This window comes from Erpetoichthys calabaricus, chromosome 13 (assembly GCF_900747795.2).
Source record: "Erpetoichthys calabaricus chromosome 13, fErpCal1.3, whole genome shotgun sequence".
Taxonomy (NCBI): Eukaryota; Metazoa; Chordata; class Cladistia; order Polypteriformes; family Polypteridae; genus Erpetoichthys; species Erpetoichthys calabaricus.
This window is the reverse complement of record NC_041406.2, coordinates 46,265,852-46,283,466: the sequence shown is the minus strand read 5'-3', so window position 1 is coordinate 46,283,466 and position 17,615 is coordinate 46,265,852. Positions and strand designations below refer to the sequence as shown.

Here is a 17,615-nt window from a genome sequence, read left to right as displayed (position 1 = left end):
TAAGGTATTTGTGCAGGGTTGTGGGGAGGAAGCAGGTGCCTGGATCACTCTGGCCAGATGTGGCCCTGCCTGGCACAAAGAGTATTTACTCTGATAATTTGGCCCCAGGTCAAATCTATTTGATGACCCTGCTGTAATGGTTTACAAATGTCTGAAAAGAGAACCAGATACTGTGTTAAAGTATAAGGCCACTACTTTTTAAATTGAAGAATTATTCTACAGATTAATTTGCCACAAGAAATTGTGTTATTACCATGCCTTTTCTTGTGGTTTAAAAAGGGGTCTACCGGACAATGGTACAAATGTGAAAACAGATAACTTAAAACTTGCCAATAAATTAACTCTGAAGCAGCAATGTTTTCAATTTCAAAACCCACTCCTTCTTTGTTTCTGAGGTATGCTTATAATAATACGGAAATCCAAAGTAATATATTTTATCACGGATTCTAGATCACTGCTTTTTCTAAGATAAAGATATATTCCTGTTCTCTCATCTAATTAAAGAGGCCATCATGGGCATGATGACTACAGCTCTTTAGTGTCACATTCCCATTCTATTGAAATGCTTCAGAAATGCACCCATCCAGGATATTAAAATAAATTGAAAATATAAAATATTCACAGTTTCAATCCATACCCTTATGGTAAAGCTGATGCCTTGTTCTACAAAAATGTGGCATTCACTATTCCAAGGATGACTACTTGCAACCGTAGAGGAAAAGAAAAAAATGCTCCTTATCACCATTTGTATAGCCTACTGATGTTCCAAACACTTTCCAGATATGCTGTACCGCAGCTGAAAGTGAAGTGAAGTGAAGTGAAAAGAAGAGCTATATAATATTACCAATGTAAATGTAATTTACTAAGCAAATGAATACAGCAAAGATAAGTAGTTCTTATATAGGGCAGCACAATAGAAGTCAATAACACTGGTGCTTCATGAATCTAGTATCCTAGGTCTAAATCTCATGCCTAGTCATTGTCTGTATAGGATATGCACATTCTCCTTACAGACCTGCAAATCAAGGGAACAGATGATTCCAAATTAGTGTGTGGGAATGTGGATGGGTGTATGTGGGTGTGTGTGTGTGTGTGGGAATAAAATGATGGTTTGTCTAAATCCTGAGAACCATCTTATAGTAAGTACATGAACCACTCAAGAAATAACAACAGTAATGACAACAGTCACTTATCAATTACAGTGGGGCAAAAAAGTATTTAGTCAGCCACTAATTGTGCAAGTTCTCCCACTTAAAAAGATGAGAGAGGCCTGTAATTTTCATCATAGGTATACCTCAACTATGAGAGACAAAATGAGAAAAAAAATCCAGAAAATCAAATTGTGTGATTTTAAAGAATTTATTTGCAAATTATGGTGGAAAATAAGTACTTGGTCACCTACAAACAAGCAAGATTTCTGGCTCTCACAGACCTATAACTTCTTCTCTAAGAGGCTCCTCTGTCCTGCACTCATTACCTGTATTAATGGCACCTGTTTGAACTCGTTATCAATATAAAAGACACCTGTCCACAACCTCAAACAGTCACACTCCAAACTCCACTATGGCCAAGACCAAAGAGCTGTCAAAGGACACCAGAAACAAAATTGTAGACCTGCACCAGGCTGGGAAGACTGAATCTGCAATAGGTACAGTGAGGAACATAAGTATTTGAACACCCTGCGATTTTGCAAGTTCTCCCACTTAGAAATCATGGAGGGGTCTGAAATTCACATTGTAGGTGCATTCCCACGGTGAGAGACAGAATGTAAAAAAAAATTCAGGAAATCACATTGTATGATTTGTACAGAATTTATTTGTATTGCACTGCTGCACATAAGTATTTGAACACCTGGCAATCAGCAAGAATTCTGGCTCTCAAAGACCTGTTACTCTGCCTTTAAGAAGTCCACCTCTACTCCACTTAGTAATCTTAATTAGTAGCACCTGTCTCAGCTCTTTAAAGACACCTGTCCACCCCACAGTCAGTCACACTCCAACTACTACCATGGGCAAGACCACAGAGCTGTCAAAAGACACCAGAGACAAAATTGTGGACCTCCACAAGGCTGGAAAGGGCTACGGGGCAATTGCCAAGCAGCTTGGTGAAAATAGATCAACTGTTGGAACAATTGTCAGAAAATGGAAGAGGCTAAAGACGACTGTCAGTCTCCCTCAGACTGGGGCTCCATGCAAGATCTCACCTCGTGGGGTATCAGAGATGATAAGAAAGGTGAGGAATCAGCCCAGAACTACACGGGAGGAGCTGGTCAATGACATGAAGAGAGCTGGAACCACAGTTTCAAAGGTCACTGTTGGTAGAACAATATGCCGTCATGGTTTCAAATCACGCATTGCACGGAAGGTTCCCCTGCTCAAGTCATCACATGTCCAGGCCCGTCTGAAGTTTGCCAATGACCATCTGGATGATCCAGAGGAGGCATGGGAGAAAGTCATGTGGTCAGATGAGACCAAAATAGAACTTTTTGGTCTAAACTTCACTCGCCGTGTTTGGAGGAAAAAGAAGGAGAAGTTGCATCCCAAGAACACCATCCCTACTGTAAAGCATGGGGGTGGAAACATCATGCTTTGGGGGTGCTTTTCTGCGAAGGGGACAGGACGACTGCACTATATTAAGGAGAGGATGAATGGGGCCATGTATTGTGAGATTTTGAGCAACAACCTCCTTCCCTCAGTCAGAGCACCGAAGACGGGTCGTGGCTTGGTCTTCCAACATGACAATGACCTGAAGCACACAGCCAGGATAACCAAGGAGTGGCTCCGTAAGAAGCATATCAAAGTTCTGGAGTGGCCTAGCCAGTCTCCAGACCTAAATCCAATCGAAAATCTTTGGAGGGAGCTGAAACTCCGTGTTGCTCAGCGCCAGCCCCGGAACCTGACAGATCTAGAGGAGATCTGTGTGGAGGATTGGGCCAAAATCCCTGTTGCAGTGTGTGCAAACCTGGTCAAGAACTACGGGAAATGTTTGACCTCTGTAATTGCAAACAAAGGCTTCTGTACCAAATATTAACACTGATTTTCTCAGGTGTTCAAATACTTATGTGCAGCAGTGCAATACAAATAAATTCTGTACAAATCATACAATGTGATTTCCTGAATTTTTTTTTTTACATTCTGTCTCTCACCGTGGGAATGCACCTACAATGTGAATTTCAGACCCTTCCATGATTTCTAAGTGGGAGAACTTGCAAAATCGCAGAGTGTTCAAATACTTATGTTCCTCACTGTAAGCAGCTTGGTGTGAAGAAATCAACTGTGGGAGCAATTATTAGAAAATGGAAGACATACAAGACCACTGATAAATCTCCCTCGATCTGGGGCTCCACGCAAGATCTCACCCCGTGGGGTCAAAATGATCACAAGAACGGTGAGCAAAAATCCCAGAACCACACGGGGGTTCCTAGTGAATGACAAAGGCTACCATCAGTAACACACTATGCCGCCAGGGACTCAAATCCTGCAGTGCCAGACGTGTCCCCCTGCTTAAGCCAGTACATGTGCAGGCTCGTCTGAAGTTTGCTAGAGAGCATTTGGATGATCCAGAAGAGGATTGGGAGAATGTCATATGGTCAGATGAAACCAAAATAGAAAAAATCTACTCATCGTGTTTGGAGGAGAAAGAATGCTGAGTTGCATCCAAAGATCACCATACCTATTGTAAAGCATGGGGGTGGAAACATCATGCTTTGGGGCTGTTTTTCTGCAAAGGGACTAGGACGACTGATCCGTGTAAAGGAAAGAATGAATGGGACCATGTATTGTCAGATTTTGAGTGAAAACCTCCTTCCATCAGCAAGGGCATTGAAGATGAAACGTGGCTAGGTCTTTCAGCATGACAATGATCCCAAACACACCACCCGGGTAACGAAGGAGTGGCTTTGTAAGAAGCATTTCAAGGTCCCGTAGTGGCCTAGCCAGTCTCTAGATCTCAACCCCATAGAAAATCTTTGGAGGGAGTTGAAAGTCCGTGATGCCCAGCGACAGCCCCAAAACATCACTGCTCTAGAGGAGATCTGCATGGAGGAATGGGCCAAAATACCAGCAACAGTGTGTGAAAACCTTGTGAAGACTTACAGAAAACGTTTGACCTTTGTCATTGCCAACAAAGGGTATATAACAAAGTATTGAGATGAACTTTTGTTATTGACCAAATACTTTTTTTCCACCATAATTTGCAAATAAATTCTTCAAAAATCAGACAATGTGATTTTCTGGATTTTTTTTTCTCATTTTGTCTCTCATAGTTGAGGTATACCTATGATGAAAATTACAGGCCTCTCTCCTCTTTTTAAGTGGGAGAACTTGCACAATTGGTGGCTGACTAAATACTTTTTTGCCCCACTGTATCTACAAGAAGCAAAGCCTCGGGGAGGACAAATCTTGGTGCCGAGGAAGACAGGCAATGAGTTAAAAAGCATATATTACTTCTTTTAATATGGCAGAATCATAAAAAGTATATAAATTTACCTATTTGGCTGACACCTTAATCCAAGGTGACTTACAACATTTATGATACAACTGGTTACATTTCTTTTGGTTTTCAAATTGGAGCACAGGCAGGTCAAGTGACTTGCTCATGATCGCACAGTCAGTAATAATAATAATCTATATTACTAAACGACAGTTAATTTATGCACGGCGGACGCACCGAAGCGCATGCACACTGTGGCGCGGCGCCCCAGAGTCAAACGCAGCGGCTTCCCAGAGTCAGTAGGTGGCGCCCAAACAACACAACCTGTAAAAAAGCCCGTATGGATATAAACAATGAACGAAGGCGCCCACACAAAGAAACCGCTTTAGTTCAAATTGGGTTATTGAATTAAATGGAAACTTTACCATGCCTACGACCTGTGAACTAAACCTGAGGTGAAGCGTGCACGCCAGGTTGTACAGCCGACCGGACGCGACCACCCACACCACCGCATATACGATGACACAGCCATAAAAAAACAAACACGAGACTGCATGAAGAAAACCAATAACAGAAGCGCGTTGAAATGAACTGTCCCAGGACGCACCCACCCTCCATGATATTTCATCACGCAGCGGCTTCCCACTGAGGCGCATACGTACTGCGCCGTGGCACACAACCCAGAGTCAAACGCATCGGCTTCCCAGAGTCAGTAGGCTTCCCAGACTCCGTGGCTGGCACACGAACACCAAAACCTGTACACTAAACTTGCTGTGCTCCACTCTGCCGGCCATCGGTGTCAGCAAAGGCAACGGAATCACGTCTCCACAAAGTGAAACCGCTTTAGTACAGATATGCTTATTTAATTAAATGACATTTCCCCAGATGCACCCACCCTCCATGATATGTCATCCATCCAAATATCGGACGGAACAGAAACTGATTGCCATTCTTGGATTTACGATTCTCTAGAGAATCGCTGGCTTACTTGTAATGATAATAAATTGTATTTATATAGCACCTTTCCCATGCTGAAGGCACAAGCAGGATTTGAACCCACAACCTCAGGGTTTGAAGAGCAAAACCTTAACCCCTAGACCACACTGCCTGCCAAACTCTGTGTTTGTAATATGTATGCAACCACAAGGTGGGGAGATTGATATTCTAGGATATTTCTGTCTTGAACATGGATGTGTTTGGTAACTATTAAGGCTTTTGCCTTCACATTTGCAACAATACCCCATAAACCCCATTTTTAACCAGAAAAATAAAAAAATGCTTCACTTAATAACACAATTTTCAAAATGGCAAATTAATGTATAACAGATTTCTGAAAAAACAACTGACTTGAAAAATACCAAACATACTTTAAGTTAAAAAACATCACACTCACAGAATGTAACGACTGTGTTCTTGTATTCCTCAGTAGAGTTCATCCTTCAATTTTAAAGCATATTTTTGTAGATTCATATATCTATGTGCAGACAGTGTTTCTGAATATAGTACACCCCCAATATTCACAGGGTTACGTTCCTAGAGCACCCGTGAATTGTTAAAAACCGCGACTTTTGGATGTGGTTAAAAAATGCCTTTTAAATGCCTATTTTTATAGTTTAAACCCTAAATACAGTATGCCCCCAAAGCACTTTAATTTCATTGCAAACTCAGCTTAATACATTAATACATTACCTAAACAATTACCTTAATACATTACCTAAAAACAGAATGTAAAGGTAAACCCGTATACTGTATAGTACTGTACTGCTATGTCTCCCACTGTGCTAGAATGTAAAATACCGATGTTACTTCTATACTACTGTAATTCATACAAGCGCGTTTTCTTTGGCATGCACTGTCGTTTACTTTGTTATAAGGAGAGTAAATACGTAATAATTTCATTTAATTAAAACACAGTAAAATGTATGAGTACTCACCAATGATGAATGATGATGATGAAGTAGCTGTGCAGTACGAGGCTGAGGATTTAAAACTCCTCGGGTGGCGCCTCTTCTTCAGGCGCTTCAGGAGGAGTTGTATCTTTGGACGGGTCTTCTTCTGGTGGTGTTTCGTGCTGGCTTTTCTTTATAGGTTTCAGGAACATTGTGACGGGAAGTTGCTACATTGTCTCCTGTAGTGAACTGCTGGTACAATTTCCGTGCTTTCTCACGGATGATGTTACCATCCAAGGGGATGTTCTTCTTCCTGCAGTCGGTGATCCACAATGCCAAGGCAGATTCCATCCTGACGATATTTTTATTCCTTACGGTCGTTACCTTTTTGGCACTATCACAGAAACTTACAGATACGGTACTCCAGATCGCTGCTTCGTTCTTCTTTATGTAGCGTGCAGTGCTTTCATTAATGCCATAGTGGTGTGCTACTGCAGCATAACTTTTAAGTTCCCGGAGCAAATCCAGTAGTTCAACCTTCTCCTGGAGTGTTTTAAACTTCTTCTGGCGCTTAGGCTCAGTGCCAGAAGCCTTAGGAGGTGCAGGGTGTTTCGGCGACATCTTGCACTTTTAAGAATAACAAAATGAATACAATAACAAAATGGAGGACAGGACACTCAGCTGGAGACGCGTCAAAGGGCAGCAGTCAATCAGCAGCAAGGAGAAATGAATAACGCTCTCGGATTGGCTACTTTCACCATCCCAAACCGCGTTTCCCTCAGCGGTGGTAAACCCACTCAGCTAGAGATGCGTCACAGGGCAGCAGTCAATCCGCAGCAAGAAGAAATGAATAATGCTCTTGGATTGGCTACTTTCACCATCCCAAACCGTGTTTCCCTCAGCGGTTGCTTCCTGTTCTCTCTACAGCACAGTATTGCCACGAAAAAAGCCATAAAAAATTGGAGGATATTTGCGCTTTATGCTAACAATTAATAGTTAGGTTCTAAGGAAAAATCCGTGAACGACTGAGTCCGCGAACCCTGAACTGCAACTTTGCAGGGGTCTACTGTAGATGTATGCCAAGTCTTCCTTGAGCACAGATATTCTCAAAATTTTATTTTACTTGTTTAGTGCAGTCAAATACATTAATCAAGTGTTACCCTTGTTATGAATCTGTTGTCCATGGAAAATATAAGTGTTGATTTGTGAAAGATAAAATTAGGTTAACATTTTTGATACAAATCTTTCCTTCACTCAATCTTAGCCTTGAAAAACTGTGTCTTTCACTGAGTTAGTGTGTGTCTAGCTTGAAGTTAATTTATTTAGTGTGAGATGTTTGACTTCTGTTCGAATGCTTACTACAGCAGTAAGCATGTAACCAGAGGTGGTGATAACAGGGGCTGGACTATCAACTGTATAAAAAGTTTTGTAGAGGCCAAGATACATTCAAGTATGTAATGAATCATTCTTGCAATATTTCTGCTGGATGAAACTCAATATAATAGGGCTGAATGACAAGATTCTAACCTTTAACTTTCTGAAACCTGTAAATGTATTGAAATATCACAATGAAGAAATTATTAGTTGAGTTTATATATATATATATATATATAAATATATATATATATATATATATATATATATATAAATATATATATATATAAATATATAAATATATATATATATAAATATATATATATATATATATATATATATATATATATATATATATATATATATATATATATAAGTGTTGAAGTTAAATAAATTTCTTCTTCACTTTTCAAAGAAGACTAAGAGTAGCACCTACTGGGTCTTGCCCATACTTGTATATCATAGGTACATAAGTATTTGGACAGTGACACAATTTTCATAATTTGGCTCTGTATGCCTCCACAAAAGATTTTCAATAAAGCATTCATTATGTGACTGAAGTGTAGGATTTCAGCTTTAACTTAAGGGATTTACCAAAAATATCATATGAGCAGTTTAGGAATGGTAGACATTTTTCTGCAAAGAACCCTCCATTTCCAGGGGCTCAAAATGATATGGACATTTGACTAACAAGCTCTTCCATAACCAAGTGGGAGAAGTTTATTTAATTAATTACTAAGCAGGTAAAAGGTCTGGAAAGTGTGGAATTTGCATTTGGTAGATTCCATTGTGAACTCTCAATATGAGGTCCAAATAGCTGTCCATGCAAGTAAAAACAATCTGGCTGAGAAAACGTAACAAACCCTTTAGAGTGATAGCAGAAGCACAAGGAATGGTCAAATCAACTATTCAGTACATTCTTAAAAAGAAGGAACTCACTAATGAAGTCAGCAACACCAGAAGGTCTGGGGAACTACAGAAGACAACTGTTCTGAATGATTGCAGAATTTTATTCTTGGTGAAGAAGTAACCCTTCACAGCATTTAACCAAACCATGAACACTCTGTGGAAGGTAGACATATCATTGCCAAAGTCTACAATCAAAAGAAGACTCTGTGAAAGTAAACACAGAAGGTTTACCACAAGGTCCCAACCACTGGTAAACTTCAAGTACAGGAAGGACAGATTAGACTTTGCCAGAAAACATTTTTTAAAAGTCTGTCCAGTTCTGGAACAATTTTCTTTGGACAAAAAAAAACTAAGATCAATATATACCAGAAGTTTGGAAGGAAAAGAGTATGGAGAAGAGAAGAAATGATTCATGGAATACCACATCATCTGCATTATCATCCATGGCTGAGAATGGAAGCCAATCATTAGTGTCTGTTGATGTATGACTGCTGGTAGAAGCAGCTGGATGAATTATGAAGTATAGAGCTATAGTGTCTGCTCAGATTCAGCCAAATACTGCAAAATCGATAGGACAATGTTTCACAGTACAGATGGACAATGAGCCAAAAAATATTGTGAAAGCAATCCAAGTGCTTTTCATCACAAAGTAGTTGAATATTCTTCAAAGGCCAAGTCAATCAACTATTGACTTCTACCCAACTAGACATGTATATCACTTGGTAAAGTCAAACCTGATGGCATAAAGTCCAACAAACATGGAGCAACTGAAGACAGCTTCAGTAAAGGCCTGGCAAAGTATCTCTATGGTGGAAACCCAGCACTTGGAGATGGCCAAAGGTTCCAGACTTCAGGTAGTTATTGACCCTAAAGGATTTTCAACCAAGTATAGAAACTGATCACTATATTTATGATGTTAGTTTGTCCAAATACTTTTGAACCCTTGAAAATAAGGGGGCCATGTATAAAAATGTTTGTACTTTCTAAACAGCTCATACAATATTTTTGTTAAACCCCTTGAAATAAAGCCGAAAGTCTACACTTAAATCACATCTTGATTACTTTGTTTCAAATCCATTGTAGTGGTGTACAGAGCCAAAATAATGAAAATTGTGTCACTGTCCAAATACTTATGGACAAGATTGTATTTAAGTGGCACTGAGATTTGCTACTTAAATTTGCTGTGAACACTTTTTCAGTGACGCTACCTGTAAATATTAAGGGGCAAAATGCATATTAGCACCTTCAAGGAGATTATTTCAAACGTGTGCCATATGCCCTACAGCAGACAACAATGGATATATTTTATAATGGATGTACAAAGAAGTCTTACCAGATAGGCAAATAATAATAATGATACACATAATTATAACAAAATATTGCTACTCAAATGCAAAATAAGAGTGTCCTCGATCAACTATCCTTTCTTTGAGCACTAATTTATTCCAAAATGTTTTTCCCTCCATATTTATAAACTACAGGGGTCTTCAGATCTGGTGCTTGCCCTGTAGCTAACATTCATAAACAGGATGACTAGAATGCTGTTACACCTGTTAGTATTATTATTATTCATTTTACTTTGCTGAAAGATAAAAAGACTTAATGGATACCAAGAGATCAAGTTCACTTTTCTCTGGATGATTTATTGCATTTTCCTTTTTAAATCATTTCAATTAAGTCTAGAATTTCACCAGGCTTGCTTAAATTTCCTTGGAGACTGGCCCTTCATTCCTCTGTGATTTGGGTAATCTCAGATATTAAAGCATCTGCCTACCACCCGTCAACTAGCAAGACTTTTTGGCATTTCAGCATTGTCTCTAACTGCAACACAGTAGAAGGTTAAAATGTCAGTTTCAAAGGCCACACATCATTTTCAGGGGAAGAAAATGACTAAAGACAGTATAAGATCACATTGGTCAAGATACCTGTAATGTATTAAATGAAGTTGCTACTGTTGCTCTGTGTAAGTAACTATTGTTTTGAGATGTTCTGTATATGAGACATAATGTGTTCTGTTATGCTACTGCACAAATGTATGTGTTGATTAAGTAGTGTATACTGTGAGGGATATGGTGTGACAGATGGCAGTAAATGGCTACTTATATCTGGTTCTACTTTTCGTACAATACTAACTGCCCTTGCCACTAAAACTGTACTAAAACAAGAAATAAGCAATGACTTAGCACACTACTTTATGATTACTTCATAAAAAAGTAATGTTCTTCTCTTTGCAGTATATTGAAGAAGTAACCCTGGGCTGAAGACAGATCAGATGACGATGCCATCTCTTTCCCATCATGGCTCCTTTTTATGAAGAAATGAAAAACCTTGTTATAAAGCAGGTGAATTCTTTACATGGTATAATTTAGGGAAATCAAACTAAGTTTTAAGCTAATAAGAATGTGTTAAGGTCTAATATCAAGAAGTCACAAAAAGACTGTGACCAGCTGTCTTACTAAGGAGATTGTTCACATCAACAGGGTGGAGAAGTTGTTAACACAGAGCTCACGGTGATGGAAGACCAACATAACTACAATAACTTGAGATCCATCAGCATAACAATTGGTCTTTGTTTTTCAGCCCTGGCTGTCTGTCTTTCCACGTCTCCCCTTTTCTTATGATGCGCAGGAAGAACTTTACGTCCAGATTTTTTTTGAGGACTTTAGTGTTAAATAGCAACTCTAAGAAAAGCACTGAACGTTCTGATTAGGAGCATAAGGCTGTTATGAATTAGACACAACACAAAATAAAAAGGAACATGAGCTGCCAGTAAAGTGATTAGAGTGAAGTTTAACAGGTTTATTAACAAATTACCACAGGCAAAAAATTAACTAAAATATATACAAAATAATTAGGCAAATGAGCTAGCATTAAGGTGGGGGCTTGCTAAACCCTTCAATAATATTCAGGTGGGTGCCCCAAACCTACACAATTGCGAGGTACTTCTCTTTGGGATCAACATATGAAGACATGAGAGATGCAAGAAATTTCAAAATTAAGATACACAAAGCATATTTCGAAATGATTAGCAAAAAGGTGTATATTAAAAGATGCACAAGTTTAAAATTATGAAGGACATTAGTATAATGAACTTCAGTAGTTACTTTAAAATTAATTCTTCAAAAAGAACACAGAGGCACAATTACATTCCTGCTATGGACAATTTTACACAAATGTTACAAAATGTTTTCCTTATGAAAAGAAGCACAGGCATACAAAATAAATTACCAAGTAGTGTGGTTTAGAGTAAGACTTTAGGGACATTGAACTTGACTTGGCGAATAGAATTGTTGAAGCTGTAAAGGCTAAATGGCTTGTTCTCTTCAAAACTGTTCTAATAAAACAGTAAAACCATTACAAAAATCAATTCATAAAAGCAACAAAACAGTTTACAAATTAAAGTAAATAATCTCACAAAGACAAGTTAAACTAAAGACAGATGCAGAGTCCCAGCCAAACCATGACAGTATTCTAAATGTGCTTGTGAATTTAGCATGCAAAATTGTCCATTGTTTATTCTTAACTTTTCAAGTTTCATCTGTTACTATACAATACTTACATTATCACCCGCAATACAAGTTAATGAAACACCAAAAGTCTGTGCAAACTAGTTCATTTACTCAGTATTGAATTTACAGTAATCCAACTTCACACCTCAGTTACCTATGGATTATAATAATTAACTATTTCACTAATACTATACTTGGATGATCAGATGTCCTGGTGATATGCATCCTGAGAAATAACTGAAAAATAACAGGCTACCCAACTAATAAAGTTTTTTAGTGCTGTAAACATTGTCACAATACAATTACAAGAGTACGGACACAAGTCCAAGGGGAACCCCACTTGATTAGAAACTTCTGTTAAATTGGAACAGCATAGTAAGGAGGACCAAGAAGCACATAAAAACAGACAGTATACTGCCATTTATTCGTTTCCACTTCAAACACTGTGTAGAATCATTTGTATTTACTTGCGAAAGTGTTTTGTTTTTTCCCATGCCCTGATCCCTCTCAAATTATGATGAGATAAAGTAGGCATTAAACAAGCAAGGCTTTGAGTGGGAATAAATGCTACCCGGTTTAGACTTTGAAAATCTGGTCACCCTATAATTTACCATGAGTGTCACATTTGCCTGATATTGATAAAGTTTGCCTTTCACTTCTGTTACTCCCTAACATTTGTTATAAATGAATAGCTTTGCAAGTCACATTGCATGAAAATTACAATGGCCACATATGCTCAAGAAAAGGAGGAATTAATTACAAACGTGTTTTGTTTTTTATAAAGTTATATTAATTGTCAATTGCAAACTATCACTGTGTGTGTGCGTGTGTGTGTGTGTGTGTGTGTGTGTAACTGAGAGCAGTCCCTGTGATGGTCAAGAGTTCTGTCCAGTCCTGTTTTCAGCCTTTTGCCCAGTCCCCATGAGATAGCTTTTGGCTCCTTTCACAACCCTAAAATGGATTGAAGAGGTTCTAGAACCCGCCTACTGAATTCGGTACACTGGGAGCTACTTAGCCTGCACAGCCTTTGAATGTACCTATATGTTACATCATGCATATATCTTCTAACCTGTTTTTAATAGTTGTGGTATTTGTAGGAATATATATGGCTCTATACACAGGTTTGTTTTTTTTTTTTGCTTTTCGTTCCTTCTCACAATACTGTACTTCTCTTTATTTTAAACCATCACAAATGTAAATATTGTCTCTTTTCAACCACAGACTGAAATATCTTCTGTGGCTAACATTTTATGAACTGATAATACATTTATTAAAGTAAGATGCTGTGCAGGATACCTCTAAGTACCATGATGTAAACTCCACATCATCTGCCCCTTTGCAAAAAGTATGGAGTAACTACACTTGTCCAGTGTTCCCTTCCAGTTAAATGTTGCAGACTTTAGATGTGATTCTTATGGTATGTCTCTTATGTCCTGTCTGAGCTTGGATGTAAGGAAGCCAGGATATTCAATACTATGTACTCCAAAATCCCTCCTTTTTCTAGTATCTGACTAACCAAATTCTTAAAAAGTTGTTAATGGCACAGGTACCAATGCTATCCTTGACCTATGCCTAGATAAATCCCCTCATCTACTGGGGCAGTAGGTCATCCCATCTGCTCATTCCCTATGTAATTTCACTGAGAATCTAAATTAGTTGACTATTATCTTTTAGATAACCTGGTTATTCCTCGACTATTTAATCCTCATTAATGTCAACATATTTCCCATCACCCCTTTCCTATAAGTCATGGAGCCAAAATAGGGCATAGCTCTCTGTTATTATCTTTGTTTCTCTGTAATTTCTCATTAGTTCCAATTGCAGTAGCCCTTAACAGCTCTGGCCAAATTACTTCCATATTAAAAAAAGATGATCTGCACTTGCGACCCCTAATGGGAGCAGCCAAAAAAAAGACGACAAAGATTAAATATATCCTTCATAAAGTCTCCTTGTACATTGATGACATTCTCCTTTATCTCACTGATGATGCCCCTGCTGATCTTTCCTATGTACTCAACCTGTTTATGAACAGATAATGCAGCCCAACAATGTTTTCAATTCTATTCACCCAGCTTCCCCAAAATAACATTGAGTCAAGTCCCTAAGGTCCTATTATCTACCACACTATTTTGGCGATGGATTCTATGGATCTATTGTTCTCTGAAAAAAGAAGAACTTTGTTAATATTTTATAAAATTTACTCTTTGAAAGTTCCATCTATATTCTTGTGTTAAAAAAAATAAAACCTTTGATCCATTCTCCTAATTCCCTTCATAATTTTGAACACTTTCTTAATCTCTGATTGCTTAAATTGATAAAGTTCAGCCCTTCTATCTTTCCTTATACTTCACAGTCCTGAAATCACCCTATTTGCTCTACTCTGGACTATCCCTAATGCTATTTTTTCCTTCATGAAATGAAGACACAGTACTCCAGGTAAGCTTTCATTAGTTTGTTACACAGTACAGCCTAAGCATGAATTCCATTGATTTGTACTCCGCATCAGGCTATATAACTTAAGATATTATTAGCTTTCATAACTGCTTCCATATACTGTCTAGACATATAAAGTGAACAGTTCACTATGAATCTTTAATTCTTCTCATTAGATGCATGTTTAAGTTTCATACCCTCCTATTGTATACTCAGAGCTAACATTTTTATTTCTTATGTGTAATACATTAGATTTACTTATATTAGATAATACTAACCACACGTTTGTCCAAACTTGAATTTTGTCTGGGTTTGTCTGTAATGATCTTTGCAATTACAGATTTAGCAATATAATTTATGTATATTACAAAGATCAGTGGCCACAGCCTGAGACCTGATGGCCACTTCTTTAACATCACCTAATTCAGAAGTAGTACTTTGCAGAATAGCCATTTTTCCTGTCTTTAAGTGAATTAAATTAAACTAACACCCTAAACTTTGAACTGACACTTCTTTAGTAAGATAACAACAGTGATACAAAGCTCACATGAAATTGAAAAACAGACCTAATAACTTCAAAGATACAGGTAGGCCTCACTTATCACATGCTCAATCTGACCCCTTGAAGCTCAAAAAGCAGAAATGCAATCTGCACAAACAAAACTGTGTCAAAGTCTTTACATTTCAAACTGGAGAGGGGAACTGTGAAACCTCTGGGCTATTTTCTAAACACAACTGAGGGCTACGCTCAGAGTGCGTAGAGTACTCAGTACTCCCTTTCTTCCCCTTCCACTTTGTAATTTACTCTAGTTTGCTTCAACCCTCTCTCCTAAATCCAATCCTGTGTCTGGTTTCTATTCCCTCCTATGTAAAGTTTCCCTTAAACCTCTCCCTATTACATCTAATTAGGTAATGGACCTTTCTTCAACCTTTGTTCTTCACTGGCATACCATCTTTCAAAACATTAACAGTTTTTGAATATTTGCCCATATAAGGAGACACCTTCTCATGGGTTTGAAATTAGTCTACCTAAGTCATGTTTGCTCCTTAATCTCTCTGGCGTCTTCCTCTATTCTAGTCAAGAGCTGGACTTATTTTGCATCCCCATTGTCAGCTATATTATTGAACATACATACTATAATAGCATACTTACCTTCTTATTTCTTTATATCACATACAAACTACTGCGAGACTCCAAAACTACTTTTTGATCCTAACATAGAAATCACCTCAGACAGATTCACTATTTCTTGTTTCAATCACATCAATTATCTGTTCAATTTCCTTTTGTGTGTAAATAAAGTTCAAAATGTTGTAAGAACCCTTTCTGGTGCCAAATGTAATGAACACATTACTTCTCAACTCCAAACCAGAAGGTTTAAATTCATTTTGTTTCCTTCCATTATGAGACCTTCTACTTCTGATAATATTTTTCATATCTGATTCTTTACCGGTGGTCCTAGCCATCTTCATTATAATAAGTAACATTCATTTTATTTTAATCGTAAAATACCAAATGATACAAATATAAAGTGGTATATTGCATATATTATATTACTTCTTTTTATAGCACTAGGGGGCTTCGCTCGCCAACCCCCGTGTTTGGTTTTCCGGATACACACTTTTCTTTGAATTGTTGCTATTTCATTAGTTTCACTTTTATTTCAGAACTTCTGTAAAAACAATATTTGTAATCTTGCGAGTCCCAATATGCTGAATCTTTTTAATGAGGTCAGGATAGGTTTCTCTGTTTGGAATTTCAGCACAGACAAAATGATTTACATCATCAGCAGTTAATAATTTTTTTTTTTACCAAGTAAAAAAGTAAGTAGAGTTCTGCATTGGACTTCTGTCTGTAAAGTCGTGCTATTTTCCTCTCAAAGTTCCAAAAGTACATGGGGTTACCAAGGTGATACCCCAGCTTTTGTCTAGGTTTTTATACAAGGGCTAGACAGAACGTTTTTGACTCCTGGGGTAAATTTAACTTTTAAAATAAGCAGACAGATAAATATATATACATTAACAAAGTAACCAATAAATGCATGTGCGGTAAACTCTGTTTTTGAAATTCTCAAGATTCTTTATTTGTCACATGCATAGTTATACAGGACAACATGCAGTGAAATGCATCCAGATCCGCTTATCAAAAACTGTGCAAAGTTAGAAGAATATCAGTTAGATTAATAAAAAGTCATGGATTGAAAGATAACAGTATAGTAGAACATAATAAATAAGTAAAATTATGTGAATAAAGCAGAATTAAGTGTTAAGGTGCAATAGTGTAGTTATTATTGTGTAAAACCAAAGTTAGACTGGTGCATAGTTAAATGAGGCAGTTTGTTTGTTTGCACTACTGCGATCTTTACTTTCTTTTTTTATATTTTCTAGTTTTCCTACTTTCATATCCTTTAAATTTCTCCACATGTGTATAGCGCCAACGTTTGTAAACGTCTTTATGAAGTTCTACTTTGTCTTTTACTCACTGTCTTAATTCTGAGCCGGATTGGAAGTGCTTTTTTCAATTCCACTTGTTCAGGGCTGATAATTACTTTCCTTATTTTCTGAACTTGCACCTCGATTATTCTTTTTTGCTCTTTTTTCTTTCCAACGCATATGAGTCTCTTTTCTCCACGCTGCTTTCTTCTTTGCTTAGATGTCGACATTTTATTTATAACATACTGTCCTTATACACTTTATATGCGCCGAGAGCCCTGGATCTGTGTGTGATCAAATCCTTCACAAGACTGGATGTTTTGCTGCCTATTGTCCTATTTGATAGATTGTAAGTAGGGCGTGTCTTTGGTCTCGCGGGTAGATTGTAAGTAGGGCGTGTCTTTGGTCTCGCGGGTCTTTAAAATGTCTTCCGAGAAGAACACGTATCGTAGACTTGCTTTTTACTTTCCAGGACAGGATTTCTTTTTATAATACATAGATATCATTGAAATTATCTGCGATTAAAGAAAAATATGATTTTATTCATCTACACTAGATAACATTTTGTTCCTGATTTTCTCAGGTATTTAATCAAACCAAAAATGGCCTGGACTTTGCATGCATCTATCATTTACAC

The 17,615-nt window shown here is 37.7% G+C and overlaps 1 protein-coding gene across 5 annotated transcripts in view; it reads right to left on the bottom strand.

The window, feature by feature from the left end:
- tbc1d5 (TBC1 domain family, member 5) overlaps positions 1–17,615 on the bottom strand; it is a 637,433-nt gene that overhangs the window by 459,319 nt on the left and 160,499 nt on the right. The window lies entirely within an intron of this gene.